At 40.7% G+C, this 21,042-nt stretch overlaps 1 protein-coding gene across 1 annotated transcript in view; it reads left to right on the forward strand.

Annotated features, from left to right (window-relative positions):
* LOC126469655 (F-box/LRR-repeat protein 6) overlaps nt 1-21,042 on the forward strand; it is a 218,571-nt gene that overhangs the window by 172,395 nt on the left and 25,134 nt on the right. The gene's annotated exons all lie outside the window — the stretch shown is intronic.

Below are 21,042 nucleotides of genomic sequence, written 5' to 3' on the forward strand. Positions count from 1 at the left end.
GAAATTTTTAGTAAAACACCCTTGCTACACATTAGAAGAGTACCATACTTATATGAAGAACAACAAATGCTTTGTGAAATTATCTGAATAGAAATCAGTAAACATCTTATTGTAATTTTGTTGTAAATTAATGATGTATTCAGAAGAATGTGTCTTGTGTATTGCACAAATAACTTTAATCATTACTGTTTCTTTGTACATGTGCAGTGTACCATTCGATGTTGAATAAAGCTATTATTATTATTATTTCCTTCACTTTCTCAGACGTTAAGTCCGGTTAAAAATAGAGTGACGCGGACCTTGATCAAACGTCACTTCCTTTTAACTGTACGGTATGTGTTATATTGCATTTAGGAACTTTCGGGTAATTGAACATGTATCAATAATTACGGATTTCTGTAGTTGTATATATATGTTTGGATGTAGCTGTATTGCATTGATGTACTGGTGGATATTGTGTGGTATGACTCCTGTAGTTGATAGTATAATTGGTATGATGTCAACTTTATCCTGATGCCACATGTCTTTGACTTCCTCAGCCAGTTGGATGTATTTTTCAATTTTTTCTCCTGTTTTCTTTTGTATATTTGTTGTATTGGGTATGGATATTTCGATTAGTTGTGTTAATTTCTTCTTCTTATTGGTGAGTATGATGTCAGGTTTGTTATGTGGCGTTGTTTTATCTGTTATAATGGTTCTGTTCCAGTATAATTTGTATTCATCATTCTCCAGTACATTTTGTGGTGTATACTTGTATGTAGGAACGTGTTGTTTTAAAAGTTTATGTTGTAAGGCAAGCTGTTGATGTATTATTTTTGCGACATTGTCATGTCTTCTGGGGTATTCTGTATTTGCTAGTATTGTACATCCACTTGTGATGTGATCTACTGTTTCTATTTGTTGTTTACAAAGTCTGCATTTATCCGTTGTGGTATTGGGATCTTTAATAATATGCTTGCTGTAATACCTGGTGTTTATTGTTTGATCCTGTATTGCAATCATGAATCCTTCTGTCTCACTGTATATATTGCCTTTTCTTAGCCATGTGTTGGATGCGTCTTGATCGATGTGTGGCTGTGTTAGATGATACGGGTGCTAGCCATGAAGTGTTTTCTTTTTCCAATTTACTTTCTTCGTATCTGTTGATGTTATGTGATCTAAAGGGTTGTAGAAGTGGTTATGAAATTGCAGTGGTGTAGCCGATGTATTTATATGAGTGATTGCCTTGTGTATTTTGCTAGTTTCTGCTCGTTCTAGAAAGAATTTTCTTAAATTGTCTACCTGTCCATAATGTAGGTTTTTTATGTCGATAAATCCCCTTCCTCCTTCCTTTCTGCTTAATGTGAATCTTTCTGTTGCTGAATGTATGTGATGTATTCTATATTTGTGGCATTGTGATCGTGTAAGTGTATTGAGTGCTTCTAGGTCTGTGTTACTCCATTTCACTACTCCAAATGAGTAGGTCAATATTGGTACGGCATAAGTATTTATAGCTTTTGTCTTGTTTCTTGCTGTCAATTCTGTTTTCAGTATTTTTGTTAGTCTTTGTCTATATTTTTCTTTTAGTTCTTCTTTAATATTTGTATTATCTATTCCTATTTTTTGTCTGTATCCTAGATATTTATAGGCATCCGTTTTTTCCATCGCTTCTATGCAGTCGCTGTGGTTATCCAATATGTCATCTTCTTGTTTAGTGTGTTTTCCTTTGACTATGCTGTTTTTCTTACATTTGTCTGTTCCAAAAGCCATACTTATATCATTGCTGAATCCTTCTGTTATCTTTAGTAATTGGTTGAGTTGTTGATTTGTTGCTGCCAGTAGTTTTAGATCATCCATGTATAGCAAATGTGTGATTTTGTGTGGGTATGTTCCAGTAATATTGTATCCATAATTTGTATTATTTAGCATGTTGGATAGTGGGTTCAGAGCAAGGCAGAACCAGAAAGGACTTAATGAGTCTCCTTGGTATATTCCACGCTTAATCTGTATTGGCTGTGATGTGATATTATTTGAATTTGTTTGGATATTAAGTGTGGTTTTCCAATTTTTCATTACTATGTTTAGGAACTGTATCAATTTAGGATCTACTTTGTATATTTCCAATATCTGTATTAACCATGAGTGGGGTACATTATCAAAAGCTTTTTGGTAATCAATGTATGCGTAGTGTAGCGACCTTTGTTTAGTTTTAGCTTGATATGTCACCTCTGCATCTATTATCAGTTGCTCTTTACATCCTCGTGCTCCTTTGCAACAGCCTTTTTGTTCTTCATTTATAATTTTGTTCTGTGTTGTATGTGTCATTAATTTCTGTTTAATGACTGAAGTTAATATTTTGTATATTGTTGGTAGGCATGTTATGGGGCGATATTTAGCTGGGTTCGCTGTGTCTGCTTGATCTTTAGGTTTCAGATATGTTATTCCGTGTGTAAGTGTATCAGGGAATGTGTATGGGTCTGCAATGTAACTGTTAAATAATTTAGTTAGATGTGAATGTGTTGAGGTGAACTTCTTTAACCAGAAATTTGCTATTTTATCATTTCCAGGGGCTTTCCAATTGTGAGTAGAATTAATTGCTTGGGTGACTTCATGTTGCAAAATTATCACTTCAGGCATTTGTGGTATCATCTTGTATGTGTCTGTTTCTGCTTGTATCCATCGTGCATGCCTGTTATGTTGTACCGGGTTTGACCATATGTTGCTCCAGAAGTGTTCCATGTCTGTTATGTTTGGTGGATTGTTTATTTTAATTATTATTATTATTATTAACATACTGTCAAAGTCACAGTTTGGGTTTCTTAAGGGTTCTTATATTGAGAAAGCTATTTACACTTACAGCGAAAATGTCCTTAATTCATTGGACAACAAATTAGAGGCAACTGGCATATTCTGTGACCTATCAAAGGCATTTGACTGTGTGAATCACAGCATTCTTTCAAGTAAATTAAAATATTATGGCGTCACTGGTAGTGCTGCAAAGTGGTTTCAGTCATATCTTACAAATAGAAAACAAAGGGTGTCATTATGTAACACTTCAGCAGTAGGCAATCAGACATCATCTGACTGGGAAAAATTACATGTGGTGTTATCCAAGGTTCCATACTAGGTCCGCTACTGTTTCTTGTGTATATTAATGACCTGTCATCTGTTACATTACCAGATGCCAAGTTTGTCTTATTTGCAGATGATACAAACATTGCAATAAATAGTAAATCAAATATAAATTTAGAAAGGGCAGCTAATCAAATTTTTACTGACATTAATAAGTGGTTCATAGCCAATTCACTCCCATTAAACTTTGAAACGACCCACTATATGCAGTTCAGAACTTCCAAGAGATTTCCTTCAGGTGTGTGTATAAAATATGATGACATGGAAATAAGAGAAGTTGAGAGTGTAAAATTTGTGGGATTACAACTTGATAATAAATTCAGTTGGGAGCAACATACTAACGAACTGCTAAACCGCCTAAACAAGTCTGTTTTTGCAATGTGAATGATGTCAGACATAGGAGATATAAATATAAAAAAAAGGCATATTTTGCTTATTTTCACTCCATTATGTCATATGGTATCATATTTTGGGGTAACTCCACAAACAGAGAAAAAAATTTTAGAGTACAGAAGCGTATAAGAAGAGTAACGAGTAGTGTAAATCCAAGAACATCATGTCGAAACCTATTCAAAGAATTGGGCATATTAACCACAGCTTCTCAGTTTATGTATTCCTTACTGAAGTTTGTTGTAAATAATACATCTCTTTTTCCAACTAACTGCTTAGTACACACTATCAATTCTAGGAATAAGAACCATATACATAAAGATTTAAAATCACTTACTCTTGCCCAGAAAGGAGTCCGGTATTCAGCATCACATATTTTCAATAAGTTACCAGCAACCATTAAGAGTTTAGTTTCAGACAAGGCACAATTTAAACATAATTTAAAAGAATTTTTGGTGGGCGACTCCTCCTATTCCATCCATGGGTTTCTCAACAAGTGCAGTAGACCATTTTAATGAAAATTTATTATACTTTAATTTTTGACAATACTTGGTTGTAAAAGCCAAGAATCTAGCAAATGTCTGAATGATGGATTTAATGAAAGCAGATGTAAGTATTAAACCTGTAAATGAAATGATAATTAAATAGACAGCCTAGCTGCAAACAGGCGTTGATGTACTTCACTGGGGACATGTTGAAAATGTGTGCCCCGACCGGGACTCGAACCCGGGATCTCCTGCTTACATGTAAGCAGGAGATCAACGCCTGTTTGCAGCTAGGGTGTCTATTTAATTATCATTTCATTTCTAGCAAGCTGCATGGTCATCCACGGTAACTGTTCTTTCGGGAACAGATACTACCGTCATATATAGTTAAACCTGTAAGTATTAGAAGTTTAAATTTAATTCGTGTACATAATTTTACTGTTTATTGACTGAGAATCATTAAAATGAATGAAACTCAAGTTTTTCTAATTACATTTTTGTAATGTGTTTATCTGACATGTTCCACGCCCAGGAGGATTCCCTCTTTTATGGGTCTATGGAATGAATAATTAATCTAATCTAATCTACACATTCCATTATATTCGTTTTGCTTTTGTTGATGTTCATCTTATATCCTCCTTTCAAGATGCTGTCCATTCTGTTCAACTGCTCTTCCAAGTCCTTTGCTATCTGTGACAGACTTATAATGTCATCGACAAACCTCAAAATTTTTATTTCTTCTCCTTGGACTTTAATTCGTACTCTAAATTTTTCTTTTGTTTCTGTTACTGCTTGCTCAGTGTACAGACTGAATATCATCAGGGATTAGCTACAACCCCGCCTCACTCCATTCTCAACACTCCATCCCTTTCGTGCCCCTTGACTCTTACAACTGCCATCTGGTTTCTGTACAGATTGTAAACAGCAGTTTGCTCTGTATATTTTACCCCTGCCACCTTTAGAGTTTGAGAGAGAGTATTCTAGCCAGCATTGTCAATAGCTTTCTCTAGGGCTATGAATGCTATAAGTATAGGTTTGCCTTTCCTTAACCTATATTCCATGAAAAGTCGTAGGGTCAGTATTGCCTTGTGTGTTACCACATGTCTCTGGAATCCAGACTGATCTTCCCCGAGGTCCACTTCTACCAGTTTTTCCATTCTGCTGTAGAGGATTTGTGTTAGTATTCTCTAGCCGTGACTTATTAAACTGATTCTTCGGTAATTTTCACACCTGTCAGCATCTACTTTCTTTGGAATGGAATTATTATATTCTTCTTGAAGTCTGAGGATATTTCGCCTGTCTCATACATCTGAATGGGGGACTATTTTACCTCTGGAATACTTTACCCAAGAGCTATCATCATTTAACCATACAGTAGAGCTGCATGTCCTTGGGAAAAATTATGGCTGTAGTTTCCCCTTGCTTTCAGCCATTTGCATTACCTGCACAGCAAGACCATTTTCATTGATGATACAAGGCCAGATCAGTCAATCATTCAGACTGTTGCCCCTGCAACTACTGAAAAGGCTGCTGCCCCTCTTTAGGAACCACACTTTTGTGTGGCCTCTCAGCAGATGCCCCTCCATTGTGGTTGCACCTACGGTACGGCTATCTGTATCGCTGAGGCACAGAAGCCTCCCCACCAACCCATGGTTCATTTTATCACAATATGCATTTTTTATTTATAGTGAATCCAAGCATTCAGTTCAAATAAGAATGATTTTCAGTGGCTACATTTAGCTTGACTTTTAAGTCATTGTATAAAGACTATTGGATAAAACAAATCATTTTGACTTTAGCGATTTATCTACCTTAGTGAAAAGTATGGACCACAATTTTTACAAGTTTAAAGTATAGAAGTGGGGCACTTCAAAAACCTCCCAGTAAAACATTTTTTTGTGTGTATTTGCATGTAAAATCTGAATGGTGCACATACAAATAGTGCCATTAGCTGAGCAGTAATTACAGCCCAATTAACATCTTTTGCAGAAGGAATTAATCAATTTGTACAATTTGCCTGGGTGCCAGCTCCAGTTCATTGTTCTAACCTTTCTTAATATGCTGTAAATAGGTTCAGTAAAACAGATGTTTGAATGGCTATACAAATCACCATTGGTCTGGGCTAAACCAAAAAGTTTCTAAACCACGGCCCTATCTCAAATAGGAACCGAGCTCTAAGAAACCCCCCCCCCCCCAAAAAAAAGAAGAAGAACCTGTATAACCTTCATAGGAAAATTGATAACAGGACAAGTAACATTCTCAAATCATTCCTTTTATCTGAAACTTTCAGAAAAACTGATTCTAAAATCTCTGTAGGCCATCAGTTGCTTTCTTTTGTCTGTTAGGTTGCATAATGATGACCCAGAGGTTTGTAAGAATACGTTATCTAATCAAAAGTATCTTGGCACTTATTAGTGGACATTAATATGGGGCGTGTCCACCCTTTGTCTTTGTGACAGCCTGAACACCTTCAGAGGGGTGTTTGACTGTCGGTGGAGGAATGGCAGCTCATCCTTCCTCAAGAGCTGAAACCAGAGAAAGTAGTGATGTTGGATGCAGGGGTCTGGAGCAAAGTCAATTTTCTGTCTCATCCCAAAGACATTCCATTGGGTTCAGGTCAACACTCTGGGCAAGCCAGTCCATGTCATGAATGTTATTGTCCACAAACCATTTCCTCAAAGATACTGCTTTATGATAGTATGCATTATTTTGTTGATATAAACAGTCATTGCCTCCAAACAGTTCCTCGACTGATGCAGTACACAGTGCTGTGAAATGTGTGCATATCTTTCCACATTTAGCATTTCCTTAAGTGCAGTAAGGGGGCTACGTCCTTACTCACCTCCTCCCTACATCACTGTTGGCACTACACATGGTGACAAGTAACACTCTCTGACATTTGCCAAACCCAAACCCCTCCATCAGACTGCCACAGGGTACAGTATGAATCATCACTCCAAATCACTCATTTCAAGTCATCCTTTGTCCAGTTTCTTACACTGCCTCATGAGTTGTAAGCAATAATAACCAGCTAAGGCATTGACTGCAGAACTGTGTGGCTTATGAGGAGCTGCTTGACCATTGTACTCCCTACATGCAGTCACTGAGCTAGTGTGAGTGCTGGTAGCATTTTTTAACTCACAAATGATTACTTCTGCTGCTCTCACATGATTTTTTAAAACTAACCCCCTGCCCACAGTGCTCAATGCTCCAATTCTGTCAGTACGTGAGGTTGCCCTGGTTTCGGTTTTGCTGAGGTTGTTTTTCACATTTCTAATTCACAGTCATATCACCAACAGTCACTTTGGGCAGCTTTAAAATGATTGAAACATCCCAGTTGGATTTGTTAGACATGTTACATCCGATGACTAGTCCACATTTAAAGTCACTGAGCTCTCATGAGCAACCCATTCTTCTATTACTGCTTCTGTACGTACAGTACTCGCCACCTGCTTTTACACGAGTGGGGCCCATCTGTCATGACATCTAGTGGTCCATTCTGCATTATATAGGGCTGTTCAGATACGTTTGATCAGATACTGTATGTGAAAGATTCCTAGTGGATCCATGCATGGTAATTGTGATAAATGACCTTTCTAGTAGCAGCAGTTCACAAGCAAAGGCTTCGAATTGCTAATCTAGGCAGTAACCACTAGTATCAATATATCTGAACTTGAATTTATTTTCTACATACATGGCAATGTCTTCTTTCTCCATATTTTCCCTGCATTAATGGGCCACTGATTTGTAGTCATCTGTGTTTAGCATATGGTTTCCTGTATTTACATAGTGCTTAAATAGACGTAATACATCAGCTTTCTTTTGACGTTCTAGATCATGTAAACTGATGAGAAGTTCGTTAACTTTTTTGGATAGGTACTGTAGTGGTACTTAATTCTTGTAGAATCTGGTGAATGAATGTATATATAGCATTATGTAAATTGTGATTTGATAAGTGTATTATTGTTACCAAGATGCGTCACTATTCCAGAGTTATGTCTCATTGTAAAAAATTTTAGAAAAATTAGGTAAGCAGTGAAACAGGTCAGTAACTGTTGATGTCAATACTCTCACCTTAGTTATAAAGGAATTTAACAACTTCATATTTTAATCTTCCAGGTTAAAGTCCTCACTTAGTGATAAAGTTGCTGATATTGTGGCTTTTGGGCAAACTGATGATTCTAGTATTTATATCTTGCCTGTTTCCTTTCTTCAACACACTGAGTCTGTCTATAGGGCAGTAAGTGCAGTTAGCAATGTTGCCAATACATTCTGCTGTGCTCTGCAATTTGAACTTTATGCACACAATAGGACAAGTTAATTAACAATGAAGCAGTCAATTGCAATAGCAATGTGTATATGTAATTTTGACCACTAAATTTCTGATTGTAGTCATAGCTGTTATTTCCTCAGCAACTATAGTATATATTTCAGAATAAAACACAGTTGTCAGTTGCACACCTCGGAAATTTATGCCATTTTACTGGTTTCTGCAGATTAATCTATTATTTTCAGAAGCTTAATATTGGTTTAGCAGATGTTAGTATCTTCATCACGGAAGTATAATGCCATGATATGTTGAAAAATGTACATATTGTATGTGATAGTTATAAACACAGATTGATAATTTGCAGTGAATGAATCATATTTATGTACACAGTGACTCATTCACTGTAAATTATCAATCTGCGAGTAAAACTATTGCATACAATATGTATGTTTTTCAATGTGTCATAACATTATGCTTGTGTGATGAAGATATTGACATCTGTTTAACCAGTAAGCTTCTGAAGACAACAGATTGCTCTGTTGAATTAGGTAAAATGAAATAAATTTCCTGATTATGCATCTGATGACTGAACTGCCCAACTGAGAATACCATTTGGATGTTCATTCACCAAATGTTACAAGCATTAAATAACAAAATGGCACCAGTTTGGTGTTTCCTGTGACCCATTGAAGCTATTTGATTGTTTCAATCCCAGTATCCTAGACAAACTTTGGTATTTACAGAATTGTTGGTGTAGCCAACCAAAGGATAATGTCATATCTAACCAGAAGAATACAGAAAGCTGCAGTTAATAGTTCAACCAATATAAGCAGGGAAAATTCTCTGATTGTACAGAAATCAAATATGAGGTTCCAAAAGACTCAATCTTAGGTCCACTATTGTTACTCATATACACCGACAGAAAAAAATTGCAGCATCAAAAAATAATTAATATAGAGTAAAGAAATTTTGGCAATGCAATTGTCTAGGTAACATATTTAAGTGATTAACATTTCAAGATCACAGGTTAATGTAAGCGCACAATAAACCATTGCAAATTGTGAAATGCTCTTACATTAACAACCAGAATGTTGAATGCAAGCATGCAAACAATTGTGAGTTGTGTTTTACAGGTGCTGGATGTCAGTTTGTGGTATGGAGTGCCAACCTGTTACACTTGGTCAGTCATTACAAGCAGGATTAATGGTGTTTATGAATGATGCTGGAGTTGTCATCTGATGATGTCCTATATGTGCTTGATTGGAGCCAGATCTGGTGATTGAGTAGGCCAAGACAACATGTCAATACTCTTTAGAGCATGTTCGGATGTGGGTGTGCATTATCCTGTCGGAAAACATCCCCCGGAATGCTATCCACGAACGGCAGCACAACAGGTCGGATCACCTGATTGCCATCCAGTTTTGCAGTCGAGGTGCATGTGATAACTGAAGAGTGCTCCTACTGTCATACAAAATGCCACCCTGCACCATAACTCCAGGTGTAGATCAAGTGTGTCTAGCACACAGACAGGTTGGTTGCAGGCCCTCATCTGGCCACTTTCTAATCAACACACAGCAATCACTGGCACTGAGGCAGAACTAGCTTTCATCAGAAAACACAACAGGCTTCCACCCTGTCCTCCAGTGAGCTCTTCCTTGACACCACTGAAGTCGCAAATGGCGATGGTTTGGGGTCAGTGGAATGAACTGTACGAGACGTCTGGCTCGGAGCTGTCACTGAAGTAACTGATTGATTGGTAACAGTTCATTGCGTCACAGTAGTGCCACCTGCTGCTCATATTTATGCTGCAGATGCAATTACAATGCATCAGAGTCACACACCAAACGTGGTGTTCTCCCTTCTTGGAAGTGGCACGTGGCCGTCAGGAGTCCATTCTTCTTGTGACCGTACATTCTCGGAACTGCTGCTGTCAGCAGATATGTACAGTGGGTACATTCCTGCCAAGTCTTTCTGCAATATCACAGAGGGAAGCCCTAGTACACAATCTCTTTCAAACTCGGTGAGGTGTTGATAATGGCATCTTTCTCACCTGGAAGGCATTCTTCACTAACACCAACTCACTATGTCCAATCTCAAAAGTAAATAACACTCATGAACATTACAGTGTGTATTTAAAGCAAACTTGATTTGCATCCTCATAGTGGTGCTCTAGTGGAACTTTTATGTGACTTGCACGAAATTTGAATAGACATAATCTCAGCTGTAGTAATACACCTACCAACTTTCATTTATGTCACGCAACTCCTTCTTGGTGTTGTGACTTCTTTTCTTTCAGTGTATAAAAATGACCTTGTTTCTCCAGATGATACTAGTATTGTAATCAAACCAAATATACATACAGAAACAGAAGAAATGGTAAATAATATTCTTTAAAGTATTATTGAGAGTTTCTCTTCAATGACCTTACTCTCAGTTTTCAAAAAGATGTAGCACATTAAGTTCTGCACGTCTAATGATAATACACTAATGACAAATGTAACACATCATCACTTAGAAAGAAAGTATTGATTGCACAAAAGTGAGCAGGAAGATTAATATTTGGTGCTCACCCATGACCGTCATGTATGTACCTCTTCAAGGAGTTAGGCATTTTAATTGCACCGTAACAATACATACATTTGCTCATACGCTTATTAAATTCATCAAAAATAGTCCATTACATTTTGAGAAGAACAATGATGTCCATACGTACAATACTAGAGGAAACTATGACCTGTATTACCCTTTAATAAAGTTGTCAGTGGCTCAGAAAGGAGTTCAATATGTAGGGACAAAAATTTTTGATCATTTGCCCAACAACATAAAAAGACTGACAGGTAACAAAGCAACTATTAAATCTAACTTCAAATTGCTTCTCCTGGACAACTGCTATTTCATGGACAAATTTTTATTGAATAACTGGTAGTAAAGCAGTCATCAAGTGGAAGATTGTTTTGAACAACTCAGTGCTTTACTAGACATGGTCCTGTTGGCAGTAGTATGCCATTGTCTTCCTCTGTCCTTTAAACTGACTTACACAGCCAGATATAGGGGACTTACAGTTTAACATGGATTCCAAACCATGGTGCAATTAGTCATTTTTCTCATCGACAAACTTAGCCAGATGTGAAAGAAGTGATAAGTGACTGGATTGACTGAGAATTGAACCGAAGACCTTCAGATCTGTAGTGTGGTACTTTACCACTGAGCCACCAAGCCACTAAAAATCAGCCTATAAAAGAAAACTAGTTTTAAGTATGCCAAGGGCCTTGCCGCAGTGGTAACACCGGTTCCCATTCGATCACCAAAGTTACGTGCTGTCCGGATTGGCTAGCACTTGGATGGGTGACCGTTCGGTCTGCTGAGTGCTATTGGCAAGCGGGGTGCACTCAGCTCTTGTGAGGCAAATTGAGGAGCTACTTGACTAATAAGTAATAGCTCCAGTCATGAAAACTGACAACGGCCAGGAAAGTGGTGTGCTGACTACACACCCATCCAGATCCGCATTCAGTGACACCTATAGGCTGAGGATGACACGGAGGTCGGTCAGTACCGTTAGGGTCTTACAAGGCCTGCAGACAGAGTTTAGTTTAGGTTTTTAGTTTTTGAGTACAGTTGCACGAATAGGACTAAAAATAATATTTTCATTAATGTTAACACTAATAATGTACAGATATCTATAAACTGACTTGTTCCACATCATTTTGATAGAAGAGTTCTTCAGGTGTTCTGTAGAATATGTAACTAACTTAGTGAGGGGTTAATAAATAGTGGAAACTTCAAGGTGTTCATATCGGTCAGAATTTTCACTGAAAAAAGCGCATTCTTGATCTCCTAAAACAACTCAGTTCACTGACATTTATATTTCAGATCTTGGAGAGAGAAAAATCAGTAAGTTAACAAATTTTGCATACTTTCATTCAGTAATGTGCTATGGAATAATTTTACGAAGTAATTCACCTCCAAGAAAGAAAGTTTTCATTGCTCCAAAACATGTCATAAGAATAATTGTAGTGCTCACTTCCAGTCATCTTGTAGACATCTGTTTAGGCAGTTATGCATTTTGATTACTGCTTCACAGAATATGTATTAGCTCCTGATTTTTTAAAATGATCCACTGCAGTTCAAAAGGAACAATAATGTACATAATTGAAATACCAGAAGAAAAACTACATTAATTATTCTCCAGTAAGCTTGACTTAAGCCTGCCACTAAAATGTTTGATTACCTACTGAATGATGTAAAATGTCTGACAGATAGATAAGTTTAAAAAAAGTTTGCCCTTGACAACTAGTATTCCATAGAAGAATTCTGTGGTGGGTACAAATAAGTAATTTACAACCATCAAAAAGAAAAAGACCTTGTAAGTGGTTGGCATGTACCCATATTTACAGAAGAATGTAAAATTACTTATTCCCATTATTACAAATAATTGGACAAGTGATCCATGGAATATGAAACTAAATGTACTAAACTAAACACACAAACCTAAATCTTGATGGCTGCATGAGCATTTGAGACTTGCCTCTTCTGAATGTGTTCCAGTATATTAAGATTTGTTGTGGCTTACTTTATAGAGTTAAAAAGTTAGTGACAGATTATGAGCTTCAGGTGTAAGTAACTATCACATGTTACTTCTGTAGTGCAGCTACCCAGTCTTTGGACAGAAAATTATGTCTTTAGCAAAAGTAAGGAGAAGTAGTACAGAAAGTGCCATAGAGTGCTGTGTTAACAGCTGCAGGTCGGTGGCCGCCGATGTGGCAACATATGGGTCACAATAACAAGACACTCCACTGGATTTGCAATGGTAGCTGAGCACAGCAGTAAACAGCAGTAACAGTGTAACAAGTGAGCTGATGTCACCACACTGTTTCGAGTCTCTTGTTATGGGCAACAGGACTAGGTACCAGGTTTTAGTGAAACAAATGGGCATCAGAATGATATAAATACGTCTGGATTTTAAGGCAGGGATCACCTCTCATTGCTGGAAACCAGCAGCACCACTACAATGCCAGAGTCACGCCAGACAGTGAGACACCTGGGCTCTGCCAGCAGCAGCCTTGGGTTCGAGACAAGGCTGTACCTGCCACCAGCACTAAGTCCTTTGCAAGACTCAGTGCCACAGCCCCGCCAACCTGCCGTCAGTGCCTGCCACTGTCAGTGCTGAGTTCCTTGTGGATCTCGGTGCCACAGGAACAGCCGCCATCCAACTCGTGTCTGTGGGCAGTAGGTCGAACCCCACACACAGCAGACTCCATATGCCACACAACCAGAGCCATGTGTGGAGCTGAGGAGCCATTTCCCAAGTGGACCATGTACCTCCACTGATGTCAACATCTGTGACCTCCAAAGGCCACCGGCCTCAGCAGAGCAGGGCATCAGTTCAGCATTTAGGGCAGAAGCTGCCGTCCGTTCATCAGCACCAGCCAGAAACAATGGGGAGGGGTATGTGTGTCTCACTACGTCATGTACTGAATTCAGTAAAAGTCATTTGTAACTGTCAACAGTATTTCACACGAGCCCACTGGCCTGTCAGCATCACACACTCATCCTCCAGCTTGCTATATAGTGCTGTCAGAAGTGGAGAGTTGCAGAGAAGTACTGGTGGAGGGGGAGGAAAGGTGATGCGGATCAATATGTTAGGATTTGCATAGAGTATGTGTAGTGAGTAGATTTGAACCAGAAAGAGGTGTTACTACAAAGGTTGCCGGAGATGATGGAACTATTTAGTTTTATTGGGTGGACATATTACAACTATTCAACCGGACACAAATGGGTAGTCATCTTGTGCTGACCATAATAGATCATTTTTCTTGTTAAGAAGAGATTGTGCCAATGCTGGACCAACAGGAAGTCACAGTCACACAAGCATTGATTAACAGGTGCATACTGAAGTTTGCAGTTTTGAGGTCGATAACTACAGACCGGGAAACAAACTTCATGTCATACCTGATGAAAGAGTTGTGTCACTTACAAAGAGTACAAAAATTAAGAAGTAGTCCACTTCATTCTCATGCTAACGGAAGAACAGAATGGGTTCATCAGACGATTGGAAGAATGCCGAGTTATTACACGAATTCACACCATTCAGATTGGGGGACATATTTAAGCTTTGTGGTGAGTGTGTATAACTCCAAGGTACACACTCGCACAGGGCTGTTGCCGCTGATGTGGTGTATGGGAAGAAGATGCCATCACCATTTGACTTGATTCGACAAAAGGGAGGCAGGAATGGTGAATCAGTCTGAGAATTCTCGAGGAAAGTGAAGGATGTGTGGAGAAGGGCCCAGCAAGCAAATATGAAGGCACTGAAAAAATAAGAGGATGCAGTGAAGTGAGTGTGAACATTGCCACAGTACAGAGAGTGGGACAGTGAGTCCTGTTATCCAGTCCTTATACTCCAAAGGGAAAAGCAAAGAAATTTGTAGCACAGTACCAGGCCCCATATCACGACATTAAGACTACTTCACCAGTAAATGTAAAGCTACAGGTACCTACATGATCAATAATTTTGTGTGTTGGGCATTATTGACCATGCAAGGAAGTGACATCACAGGAACTGGGAATGAAAATAAGGAAGGAACCAGGGAAGAAGAAACCGAGAGCTGTATAGTGGGAGGAGCATGCCCAGATACCTCATGCTCGATACAAGGTGGAATCCAAAATTTTCGGGACTGGTACTGCCATCTGGAAAGTAGGAGTAGTAGATCTTTGTACCGCTAGGTGGTGAGAGCTGCATATGTGACGAGTCAGTGTGCGGAGTGGCAGTCAGCCGGGAGGACGTGTTGCGTGTCCACAGTGATGTCCGTAATACTCTGTGTTTTGTGTGTGGCGGTTTTACGATGGATCTGTGAACGGAATGGCATGTCTGTATCAAATTCTGTCTTCTCGTCACAGGTTATCACTGGCAACAAGAGCTGGATTTACAGTTATGACCCAGAGACAAAGCAACAATCCTCCCAGTGGAAGAGCCCGGGTTCACCAAGACCCAAAAAAGCGTGACAGGTGAAGAGGGAAGTGAAGAGCACAATCATCGTTTTCTTAGATACTGAGGGAATTGTGCACAAAGAATTTGTCGCACCCAACCGAACAGTGAATTCCGTGTACTGCTGTGACGTTTTGAGACAGCTCCGTGAAAACGTGGCGACGACGGCCAGAACTTTGGCGTCAAGGGAACTGGCTGCCGCATCACGACAACGTGCCTTGTCACACGTCCTCGCTCACCAGGACCTTTTTGGCAAAAAACGACATGGCGGTCGTACCCCACCCACCGTACTCGCCAGATTTGGCACCTTGCGACTTCGCGCTGTTCCCAAAACTGAAACTCAAGTTGAAAGGCCGTCGGTTCGACACTCTAGAGAGGATTCGAGAAGCATCGCTGGCAGTGATAAACACCCTCAAAGAACAGGACTGCCAGAAAACGTTTGACCAGTGGCAGAAGCGCTGGGACCGGTGTGTACGTGTGGATGGGAACTACTTCGAGGGTGATGGTGACCGTTAGGCCAAAAGTAAGGTTTTCAACAGATGGCAGCACTAGTCCCGAAAATTTTGGATGGCACCTCGTATACATTAAGGCCTAGGATGTAGTTGTTATGTATTATGTTTTGTGATTCTTTTCTTTTTTTCTTATTTTCTTCTGTGTATAGAATGGGGCATTGATATCTTAGTTGAGATTGTATGTTAGTTGCCTGTAGTATGTGGACACATGCTGTCAGAGACAGCAGGGTTCTGATGGGAGGGTAGGGGAAGTGACATGATGTGACGTGACATGATGTGACGTGACATGATGTGACGTGACGTGATGCTGTCCCTTGTCCTCAGATTGCTGTACTGTGGAGGGCCAGAGGAGAAGCATGCTAGCATTGGCAGTACTGTAACTCTTTGCTAGAGTCAGAGCGGGGGCGCTGCAGGATCGTGACCTGAGTGGAGGAGTTGTATTTTCCAGGCAACAAGTTGTAAATTTGTCCATCGATAGTTAGTCACTGAGCTTAGTGTTTAATGTTTAGAACCACAGAACAAGGTGAGGAGGCTTGAAGAGGTATTCTCACAGGTGCAACAGTTAACAAGTAATGATGGGTTTTTTAGGGAAGGTGCCAAGGCACACAGGAAGTCATCTGGATCATATGCACATTTGATAGAGCAGATGCAGGAGGTAGCCCGAGCAGTGCCAGCAGTCAGCATGCCGCACAATGCCAGAAGGGTGAAGAGGGGATGAATAGAGGCTGGAAATAGAATATTGAAAATCTTGTTCAGAACAGCAGACGTGATGGGAACAGATTGAATGAAACTGCAGAAGCGGCGAAATAATTGGCTGAGGCAAATAGAGCGACAGTGGAATGGCATTCCGTGCAGATAATGAATCTGAAGGGTGGGGTGCTAAATGACACACAAACATACATTGGCAGCTCACCGAGGAGGTTACGGATTATGACAGGGCCTAGGTGAGTACTTTGAATCGAGATTTGGAAGCCGCAAGAACACGAATGCAGGCACTAGATGTGGGGATAACACTGACAAGATTGTTTCGATCTTTAGAAAATAGCATTTGGGATGCAAGAGTGGAGCTGACAAACTTACAGGAAGCTGTGGATCAATTTTTTTTTGCAGGCAGTTGAATCTAGTCTTGCTGTCCCCTGAACAGTATTTGAAAGGATTGAGATAGGCCCTGGAAAAAGGTACTGCCAGAATTGCAGCTAGTAGTGGAGCTGGGCAACTAGACTCTCCTTTTCTACTGCCATAGTGTGGCAGTGGAGGTTATGACAGGTAATGCACAATTGTATGTGTCACTGAGAGTATCTGTAGTGAGCAAGTACGCACTGTTTACATTCTGCACCTCTGTGGTGAAGTTAGCGGCAGTGGGGAAGTGTGTGCAGGTGAGAGAAGAGAGCGTGTTGCTAGTAGCAGAAGACAGGGATTAACATGTGCTGATGGCTGAGGGTGAGTTTCAGCAGTGCTAGAGTGGGATGATTAGTATATGCCCGGCATGTGATGTTATCACAGGTGGAAGTGCATGTGTCGTGCAGCTATTCAGAGGTAGGATGGAAGGACATCTGTGTCAGAAATAGATGACTGAGCCCTATCTGTATTTTCAGAAATCTGTGTTATAAAAGATATACTCAGTATGCAACAACATGTTAGTGTTGACCAGTTGCTGTGAACAAGGGAGGCTCATGGGAGCAAAATGCTCAGTGTTACAAGGTAGTGGATGGGTGATCGACGGGACTAAGTGTGATGTGCTCCCTGCCGCCGTTGGATAAGCAGCTGCAGCAGCAAGTCGTATACCCCTAGCTTACTTATTTGTTACATAGTTTAATTCTTAATTTCTTTGCGTGTTTTTGGGTACTTGCATTGTTTAATTCATAAATTTCGGGCGTATTATAGTATTTGAGAGTTGTAGCATTGCGCTTTAGTGTCTACTTCGTAGATTCTTACTTAAATTCCGTGTGAGTTTTGTATAGGAGGTGTAATTTCGAGTTTTAGCTACTGTAATTGTAAATTCAGGCAGATTGTAGCGCAGTCATTAGGCATTTGTATAGGTTAGTTAATACATTCTTTGCGTGTTTCCCTTGCGTTATCTAGGCACGGACTCGTGTGTCAGTAACTGTTGTTCAACATCGATTAGAATGGACAGGGACTGTGATTGCTGTGTTCGGATGAGGGCTGAGTTGGCATCCCTTCGCTCACAGCTGCAAGTGGCGCTGACTTTGGTCGCGCGGCTTGAGACTGTTGCCAATGGGCACCACTATGGGGAGCCGGACTTGGGTATCACGGGGATGTCAACCTCGTCCCGACTGTCCCCAGATCGGTCTGCCGCTGTGGTTGCCCCGGTTGCTGCCCGCAGTGGGGCTGAGCCCTCGCCTGTGGTTGATTGGGAGGTCATTCCAAGGCGTGGCAGACAGCGAAAGACGTCCCCGGAGGCTGATCAGAAAGCCTCCCCGGTGCGTCTGACAAACAGGTTTCAGGCACTGTCTCTGGCTGAGCCAGGTGCAGCTGCCTGCCCTGTTTCAGAGGATGATTCTCAGCCTTCAAGGTCCAGGCAATCACAGAGGGTGGGCTTATTGGTAGTTGGGAGCTCCAATGTTAGGCCCCTTAGGGATATGGCGGCTAAAGAGGGGAAGAAATCCAGTGTGCACTCCGTGTGCATTCCAGGTGGAGTCATTCCTGATGTGGAAAGGGTCCTTCCGGATGCCATGAAGAGCACAGGGTGCAGCCAGCTGCAGGTGGTGGCACATGTTGGCACTAATGACGTGTGTCGCTTTGGATCTGAGGAAATTCTCTCTGGATTCCAGCGGCTATCTGATTTGGTGAAGGCTGCCGGTCTTGCTTACGAGATGAAGGCAGAGCTCACTATCTGCAGCATCGCTGACAGAACCGACTGCGGACCTTTGGTGCAGAGCCGGGTGGAGGGTCTGAATCAGAGGCTCAGACGGTTTTGCGACCGTGTTGGCTGCAGATTCCTTGACTTGCGCCATAGGGTGGTGGGGTTTCGGGTTCCGCTGAATAGGTCAGGAGTTCACTACACTCAGCTGGCGGCTACACGGGTAGCGAAGGCTGTGTGGCATGGACTGGGCGGTTTTTTAGGTTAGAGGGCCTCGGGAAGGTACGGGGTGGGCTGCAATCTCAAAGGGTGCATGGCAAATACAGGATGTGCTTGGATCAAGGAACAGTCGGAATTGTAGTTGTAAATTGTTGTAGTTGTGCTGGGAAAGTCGCTGAGCTTCAAGTGCTAATAGAAAGCACAGAAGCTGAAATCGTTATAGGTACATAAAGCTGGCTAAAGCCTGAAATAAGTTCTGCAGAAATTTTTACGAAGTCTCAGACGATGCTCAGGAAAGATAGATTAGGCAGAATTGGTGGTGGTGTGTTTGTGTCTGTCAGTAGTGGTTTATCATGTACTGAAGTCGAAGTAGATACTCCGTGCGAATTGGTATGGGTGGAGGTTTTACTTAACAGCCGAACTAAGTTAATAATTGGCTCCTTCTACCACCGACCCCCAGACTCCGATGATATAGTTGTTGAACAGTTCAGAGAAAATCTGAGTCTCGTAACAAATAAATACCCCACTCATACGGTTATAGTTGGTGGGGACTTCAACCTTCCCTCGATATGTTGGCAAAAATACTTGTTCAAAACCGGTGGTAGGCAGAAAACATCTTCCGAGATTGTCCTAAATGCTTTCTCTGAAAATTATTTCGAGCAGTTAGTCCACGAACCTATGCGAATTGTAAATGGTTGTGAAAACACACTTGACCTCTTAGCCACAAACAATCTAGAGCTAATAGAGAGCATCATGACTGATACAGGGATTAGTGATCACAAGGTCATTGTAGCTAGGCTCAATACCGTTTCTTCCAAATCCACCAGAAACAAACACAAAATAATTTTATTTAAAAAAGCGGATAAAGTGTCACTAGAAGCCTTCCTAAGAGACAATCTCCATTCCTTCCGAACTGACTATGCAAATGTAGACGAGATGTGGCTCAAATTCAAAGATATAGTAGCAACAGCAATTGAGAGATTCATACCTCATAAATTGGTAAGAGATGGAACTGATCCCCCGTGGTACACAAAACAGGTCCGAACGCTGTTGCAGAGGCAACGGAAAAAGCATGCGAAGTTCAGAAGAACGCGAAATCCCGAATATTGGCTAAAATTTACATACGCGCGAAATTTGGCACGGACTTCAATGTGAAATGCCTTTAATAGGTTCCACAACGAAACATTGTCTCAAAATTTGGTAGAAAATCCGAAGAAATTCTGGTCGTATGTAAAGTACACAAGCGGCAAGACGCAGTCAATACCTTCGCTGCGCAGTGCCGATGGTACTGTTACCGACAACTGTGCCACTAAAGCGGAGTTATTGAACGCAGTTTTCCGAAATTCCTTCACCAGGGAAGATGAATGGAATATTCCAGAATTTGAAACATGAACAGCTGCTAGCATGAGTTTCTTAGAAGTAGATACCTTAGGGGTTGCGAAGCAACTCAAATCGCTTGATACTGGCAAGTCTTCAGGTCCAGATTGTATACCGATTAAGTTCCTTTCAGATTACGCTGATACAATAGCTCCCTACTTAGCAATCATATACAACCGCTCACTCACCGATAGATCTGTACCTACAGATTGGAAAATTATGCAGGTCGCACCAGTGTTTAAGAAGGGTAGTAGGAGTAATCCATCTAACTACAGACCTATATCATTAACGTCAGTTTGCAGTAGGGTTTTGGAGCATATACTGTATTCAAACATTATGAATCACCTCGAAGGAAACGATCTATTGACATGTAATCAGCATGGTTTCAGAAAACATCGTTCTTGTGCAACGCACGAAGTAATGGCCGCTATCGACAGGGGATCTCAAGTTGATTCCGTGTTTCTGGATTTCCGGAAGGATTTTGACACCGTTCCTCACAAGCGACTTCTAATCAAGCTGCGGGCCTATGGGGTATCATCTCAGTTGTGTGACTGGATTAGTGATTTCCTGTCAGGAAGGTCGCAGTTCGTAGTAATAGACGGCTAATCATAGAGTAAAACTGAAGTGATATCAGGTGTTCCCCAGGGAAGTGTCCTGGGACCTCTGCTGTTCCTGATCTATATTAATGACCTGGGTGACAATCTGAGCAGTTCTCTTAGGTTGTTCGCAGATGATGCTGTAATTTACCGTCTAGTAAGGTCATCCGAAGACCAGTATCAGTTGCAAAGCGATTTAGAAAAGATTTCTGTATGGTGTGGCAGGTGGCAGTTGACGCTAAATAACGAAAAGTGTGAGGTGATCCACATGAGTTC

Source organism: Schistocerca serialis, chromosome 3 (assembly GCF_023864345.2).
Source record: "Schistocerca serialis cubense isolate TAMUIC-IGC-003099 chromosome 3, iqSchSeri2.2, whole genome shotgun sequence".
Lineage (NCBI taxonomy): Eukaryota > Metazoa > Arthropoda > Insecta > Orthoptera > Acrididae > Schistocerca > Schistocerca serialis.